At 39.3% G+C, this 20,551-nt stretch overlaps 1 non-coding gene across 1 annotated transcript; it reads right to left on the bottom strand.

Moving 5' to 3' along the window:
* Positions 1-14,580: 14,580 nt before the first annotated feature.
* Positions 14,581-14,652, bottom strand: TRNAA-CGC. Its single transcript has one exon. It is a non-coding gene; the product is annotated as a tRNA-Ala (tRNA).
* Positions 14,653-20,551: the final 5,899 nt, after the last annotated feature.

The raw sequence follows: 20,551 nt of genomic DNA, 5'->3' as shown, positions 1-20,551 counted from the left end.
AATGGTAACCTCTCGCAATACTATAGCACAGTATCACAACCAGAATATTGACAGCATTCCAGTGACATGACAATGAGGATACAAAACAGATCCAGCACCACAAGGATCATTCCTGTTGCCTTTTTAGAGCTGCACCCACTTCCCTTCCACCTCACTACCTCCTTAACACCCAGCAATTATTAACTTGTTCTTCATTTCTACAATTTTCTCATTTCAAGCATGCTATATAAATGGACTCATACAGTATTTAACCTTTGGATAATGGTTTTCCCCCCCATTCAGCATAATGCCCTTGAGATCCATCCAATTTTTGTTGTGTGTATTCACCTTCTATTTCTTTTTATTGTTGAGTAGTATTCCATGGCATGGATGTACCACTATTTGTTTACTTTTCCACTGCTGAAGGATATTGGGGTTGTTTCCAGTTTGCGGCTGACAGGAATACAGCCACTATAAACATCCATGTAGAAGTTTTTATGAAGTTTTTATGTTATCTCCAGGATGAATGCCCAGGAATGTAACTGCTGGGTCATTTCACATTTAGTTCTTTAAGAAACCAACAAACTGTTTTCCAGAGAGGCTGTATCATATTACATTCCCACCAGCAAGGTATGCTGATCTGTTGAGCATTGTCACCAGCAGAAATAGTGTTGTCACTACTTTGTATTTAGCTGTTTTGACAGGAGTCTAGTGATATTTTATTGTGGTTTTAACTAGCATTTCCCTAATGGCTAAGGATACTGAACATCTTTTCATATGCTTATTGGCATTTGTATATTCTCTTCAATGAAATATATCTTCTTGTCTTTTGTCCATTTTCTGATTGGATTGTTTGGTGTTTCTACTATTGTTTGGGGGTTCTTTTTACATTCTAGGTACTAGTCCTTTGTTGGACATATGCTTTGCAAACATTTTATTCCAGTCTCTAACTTATTTTTTTGCCCATTTCTCAAATGGTTTTCCATAGAACAAAAGTTTTAAATTTAAATGAAGTACCATTTATCATTTTTTTATAGATCATGTTTTTGATGTCAAGTCCAAGAATTCTTTGCCTCACCCTAGATCTTGATGATTTTAACCTATTTTTTTTCTTAAAATTTTTATTTTTTGAAGCCTATATCAATTTAGACCAGTTTTTATATAAGGTATGAGACTTAGGACAAAGTTTACTTTTTTGCCTATGGATGTCCAATAGCTTCATTACTATGTATCAAAAAGACTATCTTTCCTCCATTGAATTTTGAACCTTTGGCAAAAATTAGCATCTATTTCAAGTTCTCTAATTTGTTCCATTGATCTATGTACTTATCTCAGCCAAAAGCCACAATTTTTGTGATTTTTGATTAGTATGGCTAGATAAATCTTGAAATCAGGTAAACTAGATCTTCCTACATTCTTTATCTTTTTCAAAATTGTTTAAGCTATTTTACTTCTTTTGTTTTTCCATAAAAATTTTAGAATAATTAAATCTTACTGGAATTTTGATAGAAATTGAGTTAAACCTGTATTTCAATTTGTAGAGAATTAAAATCTTTACTCTGCTAAGTATTCAAATTATGAGCATGGTATATATGTTCATTTATTTAGGTCTTGTCTGATTTCTTTCACCAGCATTTTGTTGCTATCAGCATATGAGTCCTATACATGTTTTGTCAGATTTATATCTAAGTATTTCTTTTTTTTGAATGACTATAAATGGTATATTTGTTTGTTTCCATGTTTCATTGTTAATATATGGAAATACAATTGATCTGTGTATATTCACCTTGTATCCTGTATCCTAGCTGAATTACCAGTTCTAGGAGGGTTTTTTTAGAGTCCTTGGGATTTTCCATGTAGATAATTTTGTTATTTGCTAATAGGGACACTTTTATTTTTTATCTTTTTACGATTTTTGCTTTTTATTTCCTTCTCTTGCCTTATAGCATTGGATAGAACTTCCAGCACTATGTTGAATGAGAGTAGTCACAGCAGACATCCTTACCTTGTTCCTGATCTTAGGAGGAAAACATCAGTCTTTCACCGTCAAATATAATGCCAGCTCAAAGTACTTTATACATGCTCTTTATCAAGTTGAGGAGGTTCCCTGCTGTTGGAGTTCTGAAAGATTTTCATCAAGAATGTAGAACTTTGTCAGATATGTTCATTGAAATAACTGATGGTTACAATCATGTGATTTTTCTTTTCTAATCTGTTAATGTGGTGGATTACCTTGTTTCATTTTTCAAATATTGAACTAGTCTTGCAATGGCTAGAATAAATACCACTTGGTCACTGCATATAATTATTTTCGTATACTACTGAATTCTATCTGCTCACATTTTATTAACAATTTTTTAATTTGTATTCATAAAGAATATTGGTCTGTGGTTTCTTTTTTGTATTGTCCTTGTCTCATTTTGGTATCAGGGTAGCATTAGCTTCATAAAATGAATTGGGAAGTGTTCCCTCTTCTATTTTCTGGGGGAAAAAATTGTGTAGAATTGGTGTTAATTCTTGTTTAAAAATTTGATAGAATTCTCCAGTGAAACCATCTGGGTCTAAAGATTTTTGTGGTTGTTAGAGGATTAATTATAAATTCAATTTCTTTAATAATTATAGGGCTATTTGAATTAACTATTCTATATTGCATAAATTGTGGTAGTTTGCATTTTTTAAGGAAATGGTAATTTCATCTAAGTTGTCACAGATCTAAATTTACAGGTGTAGAGTTGTTTATAGTATTCCCTTATTATCCTTTTGTTGTCTTTGGGTAGTAGTGATCATTCTTTCTTCTTTTTCTCTCTTCCTAGAGGTTTGTCAATTTTATTGATTTTTTAAAGAGGCAGCTCTTTGTTACATCGATTTTCTCTATTATTTGTTTTCAATTTCACCATTTTCTGCTCTTAATTTCCTTCTTCTTTTTTGTTGTGAGTTTATTTTCTCTTCTTTTCTAGTTTCTTGAGGTAGGAGCTTAGATTATTAATTTTCCTCTTTTCCAATGTAAGCATTTAATGCTATAAATTTTCCTCTCAGTACTGCTTTAGCTGTATCCCACAAATTTTGATATATTGTATTTTCATTTTCATTCAGCTCAATATATTTTTTTGTGTTCCTTGAGACATCCATAAAAGGACTTTTCTCTTTTTGTTTAGTTTCTAAATGTTTGCAGATTCTCCTGATACCTTTCTGGTATTGATTCCTAGTTTGATTCCATTTTGGTCATAGATACTCCATAGGATTTCAATTCCTTTAATTGTATCATTATATGTATCTCTGCACATATCTTTAAATGTATCTTTAATGTATTATATATTTTGTAAATTGAGTTTACTTAAAAGCTGTCTACCAATATCCCCAAAATCTTATTTTTGAGTACTTTCAGCATTCTGTTTATCTGAAGACACTGTCCCTTTAGACTTTTTATTAGATAAGGCTATTTTCCAGAGAATACAGCTGAATCTTGGATTAAGCAGTCTTTTTCACCTGCAACCTTGAAATAAAAAAAAAAAAAAGCCACCATCTCTAAATGTCCATTGTTTGATGCCACATCATCTTCCTGTGCCAGACTGTCCTCCAAATGAGACAGAATTGGAAGGTAATTAAACAGAGGGATTTGGGGTAAGGTGAAGGTCTTTGCTTTCCTAAATATCAACTAAGGAGCTCATAATACATACCCCCATTTTCACCTCTCTGTCAGTCTTAAAGAGCCATGCACAGCAAAAAAGAAAGTTTAGGATCATTTTTTGAAACGCCCCCAGCTGGTAAGAAATGTAAAACTGAGGAAATATTTACCAGGAAAATTGGTAAGATCAAGAAGAGGGATGAGAACAGGAAAAGGTTCCCATTCCTCCAATTGGCTTTTCCAGTTTTAACTGCCACCATTTTGTAACAGTAAACTATTAACTCACTCTGGGCTCTGAAAATCCCTTGAACTGCTTCTGCAGCTCAGGTGAGTGGGACCTACGTATTTTGTAATCTGTATTTCTCAAAATACTTGTTCGTTAATCCCAATAAAAAACAGAAGCCTGCATCCATACATTTTACTGGATTACTCAGAGAGGGATGGGCGCTGATTCACTTCCAAAAGCTCTGATGAGCAGGCCAGGGATGTTTTCCCAGTAGAGATGCATCCCTCTACCCCCAGCCCCCCTGCTTTTCCCCTCCCAGGATAAACACAAAGCAGAGACCAAGCTCCCAGCGGGATGACCTATAGGTGACCCTTGGACTGACCTAACACTCTGGTCACTCTCACCGACAGGTTTGTTTATCTTGGAACCTCGGAGCCTCTGCACCCAAAAGCTTCGTCTCTAGACTCCAAGTCCTCCCAAGCAAGCTGTCAGTCACAGCTTAAGTGTGTGTGGGACAGTTGCATGATAGTCAAAGTTTATTTACCAAAACCTGATGTTTATGCTGTTCGGCAATGGGGAGGGGCTACGAGCTGCTGAATCTAGTAATTGGAGAGCCAACTAAACGTCTCCATCAGGCATTAGCCCCTCACACCATAGAATTATCAGTGGACCCTGATAGCACATCTCTCCCTGGGGGATTAAAGGTCCCCAGGTGATCTGAATTTGGAATCTCCAAAGAGGAGTCTGTGGTCAGGCCACTCCCGTGGAGCTTCTTTTAATGAAACCTAAGTGGCACAATGACATCTGAGGCAAGAGAGAAGCTTTGGCCTCTAACCTCTGAGCATCACGGTGTGGCTTGCCTGCTGGGACTATGGGCGAGTTTACACTTGGTAATGATATCTTGATATTTACCTAAAGAAAACATAGATGGTGTCCCTAGTTTGGGCACTGGATGGAGGGATGATCGATAAAGCCAAAAACAAGGATGGGTGTAAAAATTTTACTAAATAATTTTTTAGACTTTTTCCCCCTGATACAATCACTTAAGGAGCCCCATCTGACATATAGAAGTCTCTACTCCTATCCACATTTCAGTGGTAATCCCAAAGGGATTAAGCCTATTTAGAAGACCGGATTCATCTGTACTCAGGCCTAGACCTACAGTTTCTTTTGAGATGTCATTTTCCAATAGTTAAGTACAATGAACATGGACTGTTAGATAAATGAGGCCAGATCAAGAAAGATGACAAGGTTGATCACAGAAAAGGGCTTTCCCCCTGCCTCCTAGTAGAAGATTTCAAATAGATCTGCATCTCCAAGGAATGCTTTTATTTGATAGACCAGATGAAAAAAGTGAGAACTGTCCCTTCCGAGGGCAGTGCAGAAAGAGTGCTCTCATCCCCTTTTATCCCATTAAAGTCCTGCTGGTCAGTGACTGAGAAGGCCCCTCTATTATCAGCCTTGGCTTAAATAAACCTTCTGCCCCTGCACCCAGCCGCCTCCCTCCGTGCTGCAGGCCCCATCCATCACTGTCACCTTTGTAGAGTGGCTGCCATGACAGTTCATGATCATTAACCAGCCCTGGTGTGCTTTGTGTTAAAGTTAAGACACTTCAAACACAGAAACTCCACAGTTCCTTAAAGTTATAGGAGATGTGGATGTGCTGGGGATAGTGACAGCCAAAGTTGACACACAGTTTTGACAAAAGGTGAAAATGAGCCTGGGTCAAAAATGCCTCCATCTCCCTTCTCACCTATCCTCAACTCCACTCTCCAGGGCAGAAACAAGGTGGAAAAGAAACAGCATGAGAATGGGGCTAAGGAGCTGTGACAGAGAGAATGTGAGCAAAGCAGTATCGCTAATTATCAGAGAAATGCAAATCAAAACTACAAAACCTCACACTAGTCAGAATAGCCACAAACGATAAATGCTGGAGAGGGTGTGGAGAAAAGGGAACTCTCCTACACTATTGGTGGGAATGTAGTTTGGTGCAGCCATTATGGAAAACAGTATGGAGATTTCTCAAGAAACTAAAAATAGACTTACCATATGATCCAGCAATCCCACTCCTGGGCATATATCCAGAGGGAACTCTAATTTGAAAAGATACATGCACCCCAATGTTCATAGCTGCACTATTTACAATAGCCAAGTCATGGAAACAACCTAAATGTCCACTGACAGATGACTGGATAAAGAAGTTGTATTATATTTATACAATGGAATACTAGTCAGCCATAAAAAAGAATAAAATAATATCATTTGCAGCAACATGGATACACCTGGAGATTGTCATTCTAAGTGAAGTAAGTCAGAAATAGAAAGAAAAATACCATATAATATCACTCATATGTAGAATCTAAAAAAAGGAAAAAAGACACTAATGAACTCATCTACAAAACAGAAACAGACTCGTAGACATAGTAAATAAACTTATGTTTACTTGAGGGGAAGGGGGTGGGAAGGGATAAATTGGGAATTCGAGATTTGCAAATGTTAATTACTATATATAAAATAGATAAGCAAGTTTTTTCTGTATAGCATAGGGAACTATATTCAATATCTTGTAGTAACCTACAATGAAAAATATGAAAAGGAGTATATGTATAAGTATAACTGAAACACTATGTTGTACATCAGAAATTGACACAACATTGTAAACTGACTATACCTCAATTTAAAAAAATCTTTTTTTAAGAGAGAATGTGAGCAAAGGACGCAGCAACACTGCTCCTTAAACTGCCACTCCTGTGCTGGTGCCACCCCACTCCCCAGCAGAAAGGCTGGCTCCCAGAGAGAACACTCACTGAAAATACCTCCCTTCTCTCCTTGGCACCCTCATCTTCCGCAATATTTCACAAACCTTCTTACTCATGGGGTCAAATCCCTGAACCAAACAGAGACTGAAAAGTGTCTCTTTCAGTTTCATAAAGGTTTATAATATATACGTAACAGAGTGCACAAAAGGTATTTGTGTATTTGGGTGATTCTGCTTACATTTCATGATTTCTCTCCGGGCTCACTGTTTAAGGAAGACATTTGCTTTTCTTATCACGATTTTTCTGCAGCAAGGCCCAGCTTGGGGAAATGACCTTGAGAGGAAGTTTGAGAAGGAAGGGGTAGCTGGCTCTGCCAACTAGTATATAAAAATTAAATGGCAAAGAGAAAGAGAAACAAGCAGCCCATAAGTACCCTGCCATCAAAGCAAAAGAGCATGAGTGCAACTCCTTATTCATTTAAATGACGTTTATTCATTCAAATGATTCAGTCCCTCTCCTGTGCCCCAGGGCTATAAAGAACAAAAAGTGGGTCACAATTCTTAAGGAGCTTAGGGTCTGTGAAGATAAACAAAGTATCTGCAAAGGAGATAGGCACTGGAGGAGCAAAAAGTGGAGGAGGGATCAGGACAGGATGTATCAAGAAGGCCTTCCAGGGGATGTGGCCAGTTGGCTGGGTCTTAAGGTATAAGCAAGAGTTCAGCAGAAAAGGGGGAGGTGGAACATCACATGCAAAGGTACAAATTAATGACAGCTAGCATTTATTAAGCATGTACTAAAATCCAGCTATTGAGCACTTATAATGATACTGGTCTGAACTGAGATCATTGAATCCCAGAGGATTTCAACAACTTAGTTTGAAGAAAAGAGCACAGGGTATCTCAGTGATCATTTTTATACTGATTACATGTTGAAATGATCCTATGCTGGACACAGTGGGTTAAGGGAGATCTATTATTAAAATTAATTTCACCTGTTCCTCTTGTTGTCTAAAGTGATCACTAAAAAATTTTTTTTGAAATGACCTTTGTGGCTCACACTTGTGGCTTCCCTTATATTTCTGTCGTACACAGACTCTTTTCATTCTTCCCAACAACCATATGAGTTTTGTATCTTTGTTTTTCAGGTGAAAAAGTGAAGGCCTAGTGAAGTGAAGTGCCTACAGCCCACACCACAGCTGGTTAAGTAGCAGGAAAGAGGAAGTTTTCAAGGGTTCAGTGCATATTGGCAGTTTCCAGGGCTGGAGTGGATGATGTGGAGCTAGGGAGGGAAGCAAGGAAGAACACAGCAAAGCAACTTCATCTGATACATTTATGTTTTGTTGTTTAAAAAGTCAAACAATATAAAGGAATGGAGCAACACAGAAGGATCCTTCTAACCCAACCCACTTGCTGCTGCCATTTGCTTAGTTTCCCTGAGAGGTACTCAAGGAATAACAAGCAGGTATATATGTTATAACATATAATACATATTATACATGTATGTGTATGTTTTATACACATAGCAAGCATATATAATTTGTGATATATATATAATGTATATGTATGTTTTATATATGTAACAAGTATATATATTTTATATAAATGTATATATCAAATCTCCCATCTTGTACAAATGGCCTGGCTCCTTTTTCAGCTGTTTTTTATACGGACTAATAAGATTTTCCCGAAAAAAGGGTTCTTCTGCTTTAAAACACTTTTTATTTTGAGTAAAGGTAGATTTATTTAGATACTTCTAAAGCTACTTATTACATAGCTTCTGAGGCCCCTTTGAACTCAAAAATCCTTTGACTTTGGAGTAGTATACTTTTATTGTTTGGTTCTGCTCTTCCACCATATTATTGGTCACTGGTTTGATTTATTTAATGTGAAATTCTTGGCCAAGAACAAGGCCCTTCATTACAACATTGCTCCCGTGGGAAAACGTGATTTACTTTCCAGCAGGTCACTTTAAGATAGAGAGCAGCAAACTTGAACATAAAGTGTTCACTTGTCCAGTGTTTTTGCCTTATATATCTTTCAATACAGTGGAAGTTGAAAGAAAATTATTTCTTTTTACCAAAAAAGAATTAGGTTTCCTGCTCTTTAACTGAACAATGGCTTTTGCTTTACCCCATCTGTTAATGTTTCAAATACCAGCTTCAGCCTTAATAGTTCTGCGGCCTTAAATATGTTATTTAACTTCTATCTTAGTTGAGAAGTTAAATAGAACATAGGAATAATAACATCTACCTCATGGGATAAGGAGGAATAAATGAAGTATGTGTAAAGGTGATTAGTTTAGTTCCCTGAACATAATAGTGTAACTTACTTTAGTTATTATTACTATGATTATTATTGCACTTTTATTTATTGACCTTTACCATGGGCATGACATGTAAAACGGGTAAATTGTATTGCCCATTTCATAGGACTATTTTGTGAACTAAACGAAATAACACATATTAAGCCCAGGGGTGTGTAAGCATTCAATATCATATTATATCCTTATAACTTACATTATGTAAGCCATAACCTTTAGACTATAATGGCATGATGTTATAGTTGCACACTTATAGTATTAAATGTAAAAATTAATCATATTATCAAGGTTACTTTCTTAATGTTATTCTAAATTATTGCTAACCATGTTGGGCTTTTCTGCTCATAAAGGTGATTTTTAATGCCAAAGAATTCACCCTGCTTTTCCATGCCTCTCAAAGTCCTGATGCATAGCCCCTACTTAATTAAAACCCTCATCATACCAAGGCCAGATCAGTTCTAGACACTGTTTAACAAGCTAGGGAGACTAATGGTCTGGGTCATCTCTGGACATAATTTCAACCTCCTTCAACAAGCCCTCACCCCACACCTCTGTCACCAAAGGTCTCTAAGCTTAGAAAAGTGGTTCTCAAACCCTGGCCCTGGGGTATAAGTGACCTCTAAGACAGCCTGCTTATGGCTCCTGGTACAATAGGGCAGAAACTGCTGTCATTCAGGAAGTGAGCAGAGGGCCACCCCAGGTCTGAGCTGGCCTGAGAAGTGACCACACAGCTCAGTAGCCTGTGTGCCAATTTTGCCAAGGGTTACATGGAGCCAAGTGACACACACAACTTTATCCTGACTTTGGGTATTATTATATTTGTATTTACCAGCAAGAAACTAATTGCTGTATTTTCTATTCACTCTATTCTGAAAGGACAAAACAAGAGTGAAAAGGTCGGAACCCCCAAGAGAGCAGGGCAATGGGTGGGCACCAGCCCTGCTTTCCAGCCCACGGAGCTGGTGCTGAGAGCCCTGGTCCAGGAGGAGTTAGGTCCTCACCAAAGTCCAGGCGGGTCAGTCCGGTGGGGACCACCAGGCAGCACTGAGGATGTTTGCCTCCAGATCTTAATAAAACCTTACCCCGAGAGAGGGAAAGCTCCCTGTAAGTGTGCTAAATGAACCTTGATGAAACTGGTGAAGGTGGGAAAAGGGGAAAGAATTTTTTCTGCCATCAGATTACAAGTAGGGGGAATAAATGACCATGAGCTTGGGCTGGGGGTAGATGAGGTGGGGGAATACTGCAGTCAGCCTGAAACCAAACCTTGGGCAGTCTGAATCCAAAAACAGTGATGTCGCATTTCTGAATGAGTGACGAAGCTTTCACTGACATTGTGACATTCTGTTCTGGCCTCTCCAACAGTGCTGTTATTTATGGAGCTATGCTGGTTAAGTGCAGATGTATGTATGTCTGTACCTTTCATCCCAAAGGCATTTTCACAAATCCTAAGCGTATCAACCCCCAAGGCAGGTCAGGAGACATACTTGCAACAGTTCCCGGCACTAAGGCACTGTGGGTGACTAGGGGCAGAGGGCAGGACAAGGAGAGACGGTTGCCCCTACTGCAGCCAGAGGGAAGCACAAAGCCTCTGCCTGTTACCAACCAAAACACAGAGGGGAGAGGTTAAAAGTCAGGAAGTGAGCATTTCTCCCCCCCTGGCCCCTGGTCACAGAACCATTCCTCCTATGGGGCAAGTTCAGAGAAAACGAAGAAAGCTATAAAAAAGCTGGCTTCCTGACATAGCCAATCATACCCACTGTGACACACTTGGGTGAGTCTGGAAATACATATAACCCTTTTGGAGGCAATCTGGCAGTGGCTACCAAAATGTAAATATGTATTTCTTTTGACTCAGCAATTCTTCCAGAAATTCACTCTACCAGCATACTCACTCAAGCGTATAAGAATATTCCCTAAGCATTTTATTTACTGTAGCATCTTTTTGTAAAAGCTAGAGACAATCTAAATGCCTACCAATAAAAGAATAGAGTTAAATAAACTACGGTGCAGATAAACCTATGCAGCTGTTACAGGAATGAAATAAATCTATAGCGAGAGACATGGAACGACAGTTGAGGTGGTTCTAAAAACACATTATTCAAGACTAGTAAATCATATTCTGCTGCTCCTGTGTTACACTGTTTGCATGTCAATAGAAAGCAACAGTGCCCGAAGTAAAAAGAAGTGAATTTTAATGAGCTGAATTTGCAAATATTCTCAGGCCAATTTAATAAGCACCCTCAAATCCTCAAACCCACCACCCAAAGTAAAAGCAAGCAACTAGACAATAACCCACGGTTAACTATATGACCCCATCCTCACCCTCTTCCTGCTCTCCTGATACTCTGTTCACCATGTCCTCACTTTCCTTTATAAATAGTTGTGTTGATTCTACAGACAGTCCACAACTTAATGATGGTTGAGGAAGGTCTGCATATGTATATTTTAAAGTGCATATTTTTATTTTAGTTATTTTTTATTATAAAAAGGTTATCATGCTGTTTGGAATCTTTTGGAACTTACGTCTTCACTTATATGTTAAGGTTCATTAACATTGTTGTATTTTATTTAGTTCACACATCTGACTGCTGTGTAATATTTATTCATCCACTCTTTGGACATTTCCAATTTTTTGCCGTTGTGAACAGGACTATTGGATCATTCTTGTGTGTGCTTTTTACTGTTCTTCTTCTTGTTGTTGTTGTTGTTATGCAAGAATCGCTCTTTGGCATATGCCATGGAGTGGAACTGCTCTGTCATAAAGTCTGTAAACATTCCCACTTTAGGGAATAATGCCAATCAACTTTTCAAAGAGGTTGTAGGAATTTACTCCCACTAGCCATGTGTTAGAGATCTTTCGATTTGCATCCTCTCCAATATTTAGTATTGTCAGACTTTGATTTTTGCCAGTTGAAAGGATGTAACATTTGGCCAACCACTGAGAACACTGGATAGCTCTTTAAGTGGATCTTGGCCACGTGTATTTTCTTTTCTGTGAAATGCCTGCTTGTGTCTTTTGCAGATGTTTCTCTTAGGTTGTCTGTGGTCCAAGTCAGCCTTGCTGGTGCCTGACATGGAAATTTCAGGGGAAACATTTTTAAGCGAAAGTCATTTTCACCTGCCAGGAGATGGGGCTGGAGGGACACACAGAATCATAAGAGGTTGGTTTTCATAGAAGGAGTTCAGCAGAAGCCTGAGCATGAAATGCTAAGCAGCAGAGACACCAGGAGGTGAGTGGGGCTGGAAGGTTAGACCAGCTGTGTCGAATTCTTCCCCTTTCCTGCCTCGTTACCTGCAGCAGCAGCAAATCCCCGGTGCCCTGTGCCAGGGGCTTCCCTGCACTTTCCACTGCACCCTGCCAGGAGCCCTCAGCACCTAATGTTTAGTGTTACTTCCGCAGAGAGCAGAACAGCAAGTTCAGATGACTTCCCAACTCATTTGGCAACTGAAGCGATTGCTTTAGCTCTGCTCTCCAGCCATAGGAAACAAATTTCCAGAGGTTTCTGAGTCGTGAGGGAAGAACCTACGCAGACACAAATCTCCCAATTCATAGGAAACTGCAGGGCCATTTCTTTTAAGAAAATAGATTGAATATCAAGGGGAGACAAATAAAGGGGACACGCAGAGCACACCGTTTCCAGGAATGGCCGTTTCCAGCTCTGCTCTAGACCAAACCACTGTGAGCAACACAAATCACCCCCTCAGCCCATTCTGTGGTTGCAGCTTAGCTCCACTTCCGGGAGTCCTGCAAAGCCTCCCCCAGAACAGCCTTCATTCAGATCCAAAGGGATCACTTCCTGTCCCTCCCAAGATCTCCTGTTGCGGTCAAGTCTACCAGCTGCCATTTTTCTTTAATTACCAATTAATCTCTTCCTTATGACCTTATAGCCCTATCTCCCCATCCCAGTCCCACAGACTCCCATTCTCATTCCTCCCTGTTTGGCCAACACCTGACATCAGCCTGTCTCTCTGGCCACAGACAAGGTGAAGTCAGAATGACCTGCCTTTGACTTAGTTCCTTCTGCACTGGGTCAAAGACGGCCCAGATGGACATGAGCCATCAAGAGGCAACAGGAAGGTGAGGCTCAAACTGAAGATGAAGTTTTTGGGGTTTTCTAACTTTAAATGGAAATCATCAAAGAAAATGCTTTGAGTAGTGGGGTGTGTGCATATACATTTTTTATTGTATAAAATGTGCATAACATATAATTAACCATTTTAAGTGTACAGTTTAGTGGCAGTTAGTATTCACAGTGTTGTGCAACCATCACCGTCATCCATCTTCAGAAATTTTTCATCTTCCCAACCTGAAACTCTGTCCCCATTAAACCCTAACTCCCTATACTCCTCTCCCTCCAGCCTCTGGCAACCATAATCCTACTTTCTGTCTCTGTGAATTTGACTATTCTTGGTACTTCATATAAGCAGACTCATACAATACCTGTCCTTTTGTGTCTGGCTTATTTTATTAGCAGTGTTTCCCAGATTCATTTATGTTGTAGCATGTATCAGAATTTCATTCCTTTTTAAGGCTGAATAATACTCAATTGTGCATCTATACCATATCTTGCTTACATATTCATCTATAGATGGCAATTTGAGTTGCTTCCATATTTTGGCAATTATAAAGAATGCTGCTATGAACATGGGTATACAAATATCTGTTTGATGAGTAGTGTTTTTAAACATTTAAAATTAAGTTCTCCTCCAACGCACAAACCACTTGGTGCCTATCTAAAAGGCTAGTAAAAACTGGCCAACAGGCTAGGTCACCCCATTATATTGAGATCAGTTTTAAGATAGGAACCAAGGACTGTGCATTTGTTGGGTTCTGCAGAGTTCCTCTCATGCTCAGCACCTGGGGGACATCCAATCAATATGGACTGCTGGGGACACAGGCACCACATCACACGGGTTCCTGCCAAAGCTAGACCTCACAAAGGGCCAGCAGGACCCGGGTTATCAGTTCTTGTCACAACCCAGCCTTATCAAAGGGTTATTTAGCCCTCATTTTGATTAGCCAAGTACTTTATAATAATTTACTAATAGATCTTTTCCATCATCAACAGCCATCAACCAATACGTGGAAATGGAGTATTTGGTTAGGGAGGGAGCCAATTTCATGTGGGGTTTATATGCAAATATGGGTGTAACCATAAGAGCAAACTTGCTTTGCTCTTGGGAAATAAGTATAAATATTAAATTTGCTGTTCAGTTAGTGAAGCCATAGTCCTGAGGCTGGCATGTGGCCTACTGTACCCCACCATGGAATTAAAAACCCACCATCCAAAAGGATGGCATTAAGAGCTATGAGCCTTCACTGATTCCTCCTGATGCCCTCCCCTAAGTCCTTAGAGCTTAATGCTTACAGTGGTAAGAGGACAGTAGGCTAAGAAGCATGACCCCTAACAGCTTATGTCACAGAAGATGAACCCCGGTGATACAACTGCTGAGCAACCTGCCACAGTGCCCTGTACTACCTTACATCATCCAATAATGCCACCACATGGAACTTTCCAACTCCACTTCAAACTGCAATTTTCACAGCCTTTTACTGATCTTGGCTTGTGGGATTATAGAGTTTTAAATTCCATTTTCTAAAGGGAAAATACGTTATATTTTATTTGGTGGGGGGAGGTAATTAGGTTTATTTATTTATTTATACTTTTTGAGGGAGGTATTGGGGATTGAACCCAGGACCTCATGCATGCGAGGCACACGCTCTACCACTGAGCTATACCCTCCTCCCATATATGTTATATTTTAAAGGAAAGAAAATCTAATGCATTTTATTTGAATCATTTTTAACATATAAAAACCACTTGCATTGGTAGTCATTAATTTTTATGCCACATATATTACATTATGCATTTTATATGTGTAAAATATTTCACAAATTTAAGAATTAGTTTGTATGCACTGGCTGTACCTGTACTTGTTTTACCATTTTTTGGCCATGATATTTCTATTACACATTTCCATATCCTACCCTGAACTAGTGAATTTTCTGATAAATTCTATTTATTTTCTTATGAATTCTCTGGCCTAAGGAACAGGGCACCAGAAGGTAGCAAGCAGGTGCCAGAAAGTTCACTTAAACAAAAATTATGACATATTCTTATTTCACTCTCTGAAACGGAAACTGAAAAGACAATAAAAGATAGTTACTTGGCAATGGAGAATCTGCACTTTGCAAATTATGAATAGTCAAATCTTAATGACCTCATTCAATAATTTATTTTTTCATTAGCATCTATCCAATTCCTTTTATACATGAAGTCCTGGAGCTGCCCAGATGAGTAATAACTCTGCCCCCAAGGAACTTCACTCTCAAGAGATTCTATAAACCAGCACTGGACAAACTTTGGCCCGTGGGCCAAATCCAGCTCCCATTTTGTTTTTTGTAAATAAAGTTTTATTGGAATACAACCATGCTCATTAGTTTATGTACTGCTGTGATTGCTTTCATGCTGCAATGGCAGGGGGGAGTAGCTGTAACAAAGACCACATGGCCCATAAGCCTAAAATATTTACTATCTAGCCCTTGACAGAAAACGTTTGCCAACCCTTGTCCTTGAGGAAGAAGGTAACTATGAACTCCTTAAATTTTAGAAAGTTCTGAGAAGACCTAGCACCACTCCCAAATGCTCTGAGAACTCAGAGAAGATGCTGTTGCAACTCAAAGTGTCGCCCACAGACCCACAGCATCAGCTTCACCTGGGAACTTAGAAATGCAGACTCTTAGGTCCCACCCCAGAAGTACTGAGTCCGGATCTGCAAATGAACAAAACCCCCAAATGATTCATATATACCTTAAAGTTTGAGAAGCACTGTTTGTGTTAGGGTTCTCCAGAGAAATAGAACCAATAGGGTGCATGTGTTTGTGTGTGTGTGTGTGTGTGTGTGTGTGTAGAGAGAGAAAGATTTATTTTTAAGAATTGGTTCATGTGTGACGATAGGGGCTGGTAACTCTGAAATCTGTAGGGCAGGTGGGTAGACTACAAATTCCAGCAAGAGTTGATATGACTATTACGTGCTGGACACATGGCTAGTCCAAATTGAGATGTACTCTAAATGTAAAATACACACCAGATTTCAAAGATTTAGTATTAAAAAAAAAAAAACTCAATAATGTTTACATCAATCGTATGCTGAAATTATAATATTTTAGGAATACAGGGTTAAATAAAAGATTATAAGTTCTGTGCATTTCTTTTTTACTTTTTAAAATTGTGGCTACCAGAAATTTTAAAATTATATATGTGACTTGCATGCTATTTCTATGGCCAGAGCTGCTCTAGACTCTTGCTATTTGTTATGAACTGAACTGTTTCCCCCTAAAATTCTTATGTTGAAGCCCTAATTCCCAGTATGACTGTATTTGGAGTTAGGGCCTTAAAGAAATAACTACGGTTAAATGAGATCACACAAATGGGACTCTTATTTGATAGAACTAATGTCCTTATAAGAAAAGGAAGAGACACCAGGGACGCAGGTGCACAGAGAAAAGGCCACATGAGGACATGGCAAGGAAGGAGCTATCTACAAGCTGAGGAGCGAGTTCTTACCAGAAAGTAAACGCAGACAACATCTTGATCTTGGATTTCCAGTCTCTGACTGTGAGAAAATTAATTTCTGTTTAAGCCACCTGGTCTGTGATATTTTGTTATGGCAGCCCTGCATTAGTACACTACTGAAAGTGTGGTCCATAAACCAGCAGCACTAGAATCATTCGGGAGCTTGTTAGAAATGCAGAATCTCAGGCTCCCCCACCCCGCCCCAGATCATTGAGACCAGAACCTACTTTTTCGCAAGATCCTCAGGAGCACAGGCCAGCTTCTAAGAGGATGGAGGACACGCGTCACGGATTTCTAAGAGCATGGGAGAAGGGATATGGGAAAGGTGTGCGGTGGGCTGGAGGGGGTCAGAAGTCTTTGCCTGGTGGTCTCTGTCTCCTCAGGAAGATCAAACATCAGTAGCTAATGTTAGGAAAGAGCCTTAGAATTCAAATACCCAGCCCAGGAAGTTTACTCTTTCTGATCCTAATAATTAGAACCACGGTCTTCAGAGCTGGAGGTGATCATTCAGAAAACAGCGAATCCTTGAGGAGGACACTGTAATGGATCCAAGGCCACTCAGTAAGGATGAGACTCTGGCCTCCTCGCTCCCAATCTAAAGCACTTTGCTACTGTTTAATTCAGCATGAAATTTCTAACAAATACAAGAACCCCATGGTTCTGGATTTTTTTTTTTTTTTAATGCAGAGAAGCCAACCCTGAGCTGGTCTTGGGAAAGGAGAGAAAACAGGCCGAGTCCATTGGACCTGAGTGGTGAATGCACACTCTAATATCAACCACATGTTTTCTGCATGTCTGATAGGGATCCCACACTTCTCACTGCAAGTTTTCTACTAAAGGTTACCATATGCTGTAGGAATGTTTCACCACCACAAACTGGCCATATAAGCTGAGAGCTTTAAATTACTGCACAGTCAGAGTGAGTTAATCTATGCCTTGATTATCTGTGTGTCTGGCTATCTAAAGACGTTCCTGGCATGGAGTTGTAACTCATGACTGACTTGCTAATTTGAAATATAGATGTGTGCCTCCTTGTACACAAACACACACACACACACACACACACACACACACACACACACACACACACAGAGATATACATTACAGTGAAATTTGCAAATGGATTGAATGTATTATCAAGTCTGTCTTCCATTAATTCCTGTAGATATATTGCTGCCTGGGAGTTGGGGAATTGCCGCGCAGCTGAAAGTCACAGTGGGGAAGCTTGCAGAAGGGAAAAGCGGGTGGAGAAGATGTTAGAGAGGGACAAATGAGAAGTAGGTGAAAATTAAACAGCTATTGCTGCCTGGAGCTGGAATGAAAGTCAGTTTCAGAGTGGGCTCATTCGGATTCAAATCTCAGCATTGTCTCTTGGGTGGGTGAGTGAACCTGGGAAAGCCGTTTAAACTCTTAGTCTCAGTTTACTCCACCATATGAATGGGAATAATAAGACTTGTGGAATTTAAATGAGAAGATATAGAAAATGTACATGGTAAGTTCTCCATTAATGTCCATTTTCTTTCTTTTCTTATCTTTCTTTCCCTCCTATTGAAACTGAGATGCTGGAAAGATGCAGTTCTTTTTACCTCCCCAGTAGGAGGAGAGATTATGGACAGACAGATACAATAGTATCATCTTCAGGGACATTGATTGCTTTGCACTGATTGTTTTATTGAGCTATTCAGTATTTTTCAGTTATCAGAGAACATAATTGTCACCAGTGGTCACCAATGGTGATCTATTAATAAAAAATAAAATTAGCAGAAGAAACAACAATAATAATATAATCATTGCTGCATCCTGGAAATGTAAGCTAGTAATCTTTGTAGCTGAATGCTTCATATACTACGAATGTCAAGCTCTGGCTATTTCTGTTGACATAAATTTAGAAGGTAGCATTTGCAGAGACCTTTAGAATCACAGGAGATTTTTTTTTTTAAATCCCAACAGCATACTTTTAGAATATCCTTGGCAAACAGGGCCTGTCCAGGTAAAGCATGTTCAAATATTGCTCCATTATTTCAGGTGTCAAGGACACTTGGATGAGAAATAAATCTCTCCCTGTATGAAGGGATTGTGCTGGAGCTCGGTCAGCTTTGTAGCTCTCCAAGTGAAGGACCAGTCCAACTGGACCAAGAGCCACGGCCAAAGCCCGAGGAGGACAACTGGCCTGTCAGCTCATCCCTGGACTTCAGGACTTGGGAATCCAGAGGCTCTCTCTCCAAGGAGTTTTCCATCTACTTCTGCCAATTTGTTCCCTAAATCACCAGAAATTAAAAATAATACTATCTATTGGACCCTTAACTACATGCTGGAAATATGTGTTAATTCATTCAACCCTCAAAACATTCCTGTAAGTTAGGAAATATTACGTTCCTTATGCATGTTAAGAAATAAGAGAGGTTAATTAACCTGCCCAAGTTCACCCAGCATCAAATAGTGAGCTGGGAACTGAATTCAAATACAGCAAGATGCTGCTGCTATCCAAATCAGAGGCATTTCCTTGGCTCCTTAGAGTTTTAGTTTACACCTGTTTTACAAACTTACTCTATTTCCCTGGTATCTTCTTCTCCTTCAGATAACAAAGCACCCAAGATGCTTTTCAAGATAGTATCAACACCTTCACCTAAATCAGAAATGACTTCTCTCTTTTAGCTAAGAAACCTTGGTGATCTCATTTCATTTTGTAAACATTCTTGCATTTTTTAATACCTACATTTCATCGTCTTTCTTTCACTTTTCTAATCTCACAAAGCTGCTGCCTTGGCCACCATCTGCTATAAATTCATTTGTTTGAATGTCCACTGAGGGTCTGCTCTGAGTCAGGGGACTCTATTCTTCCCTGAAGAGACAAAATATTACTAAATTCTCACCCTCAAGGTGCTCCCAGTCTGGTGGGGATGGCAGTCATGCAAACTGACAATTTCAATGGAGTTTTATACACCCGTGGCCACTATTATACACTTTCATACACTCTTATACACTTCCAGTCAAACCTGGAGAAACACAGAGAATCCAGCAATGACATCAGCTTGGAAGCACTGGTGAGTGGTTAACATTTCAGTGATTCACAACGATTGAAAAGGTGATGGCCAAGTATCAATGTAGGGGGCAAGCATTTCAGTAGCACCAACAATAAGAAGGCACAATAGGGCCTAGAGTATTTCAGGAGTTGCCTGTGTGACTCTGGGATGTGGGAAGCAGAAGTACACAGGTGATGGGAGAGGAGGTAGGAGAAGAAGTCCAGGCCAGGTATGGCAGGCTTCGTGTCCTTTGCTCGAGTCTAGACTCTACACTGTGGGCACGAAGGTACTACAGACGTTTTGCAAGGGGAGTAATATGATGAGATTCTTCTTTTAGGAAGATCCCCTGTTATCCCCTGTGAGAGCTATAGCGAAGAAGAGAGAGACCAATGAGAGGGAGGCGATGATAAGACTATGTAAGAATATGAAAATGAATATATGTATGTATATGCATGACTGGGACATTGTGCTATACACCAGAAACTGACACATTGTAACTGACTATACTTCAATTAAAAAAGAGAAAAAACAGGGCTGTATAGTAATCCAGATGGGAGATGGACTTGATTTAAGGGAGTGAAGATGGAGGCATGTTTGAAGACATTTCTGAGTTAGCATCATTAGGAGGGAGAGTAGCCTGGATGTGCAGGATTTGGGAGCTGAGTTCAGCCCAACTCTGAAATGTCTTACTTGAGAGTCTGGGGGATGGTGACAGTATTAAATGAAATAAGGAACTTATAGAAGAGCAGGTTGGGAGGATTGCAGAATGGGGTAAGGAGTGCAAAACAGAAAAGAAAAAATTTAAAGTATTGATGCCTGGGACCTACTCCCAGGAATCCTGTTTAATTTGTCTGAGATATAGCCTAGACATTGAGGTATTTTATTTAATCTCACTAGGTGATTCTAGTGATAAGCCAAGTTGAGAACCACTGTTATGAAGAGGTAAGAGAAGACAGGATTCTCAGAAATATCACAATTTAAAAGGCAAGAAGAACAGCCCAAGTGTCCACTAGTAGGATATTAGTCAAATTAACTATGTGATT

This window comes from Camelus ferus, chromosome 24 (assembly GCF_009834535.1).
Source record: "Camelus ferus isolate YT-003-E chromosome 24, BCGSAC_Cfer_1.0, whole genome shotgun sequence".
Classification (NCBI taxonomy): Eukaryota; Metazoa; Chordata; class Mammalia; order Artiodactyla; family Camelidae; genus Camelus; species Camelus ferus.
The sequence above is the reverse complement of the archived record's forward strand: the minus strand, read 5'-3'. Positions and strand labels throughout refer to the sequence as shown.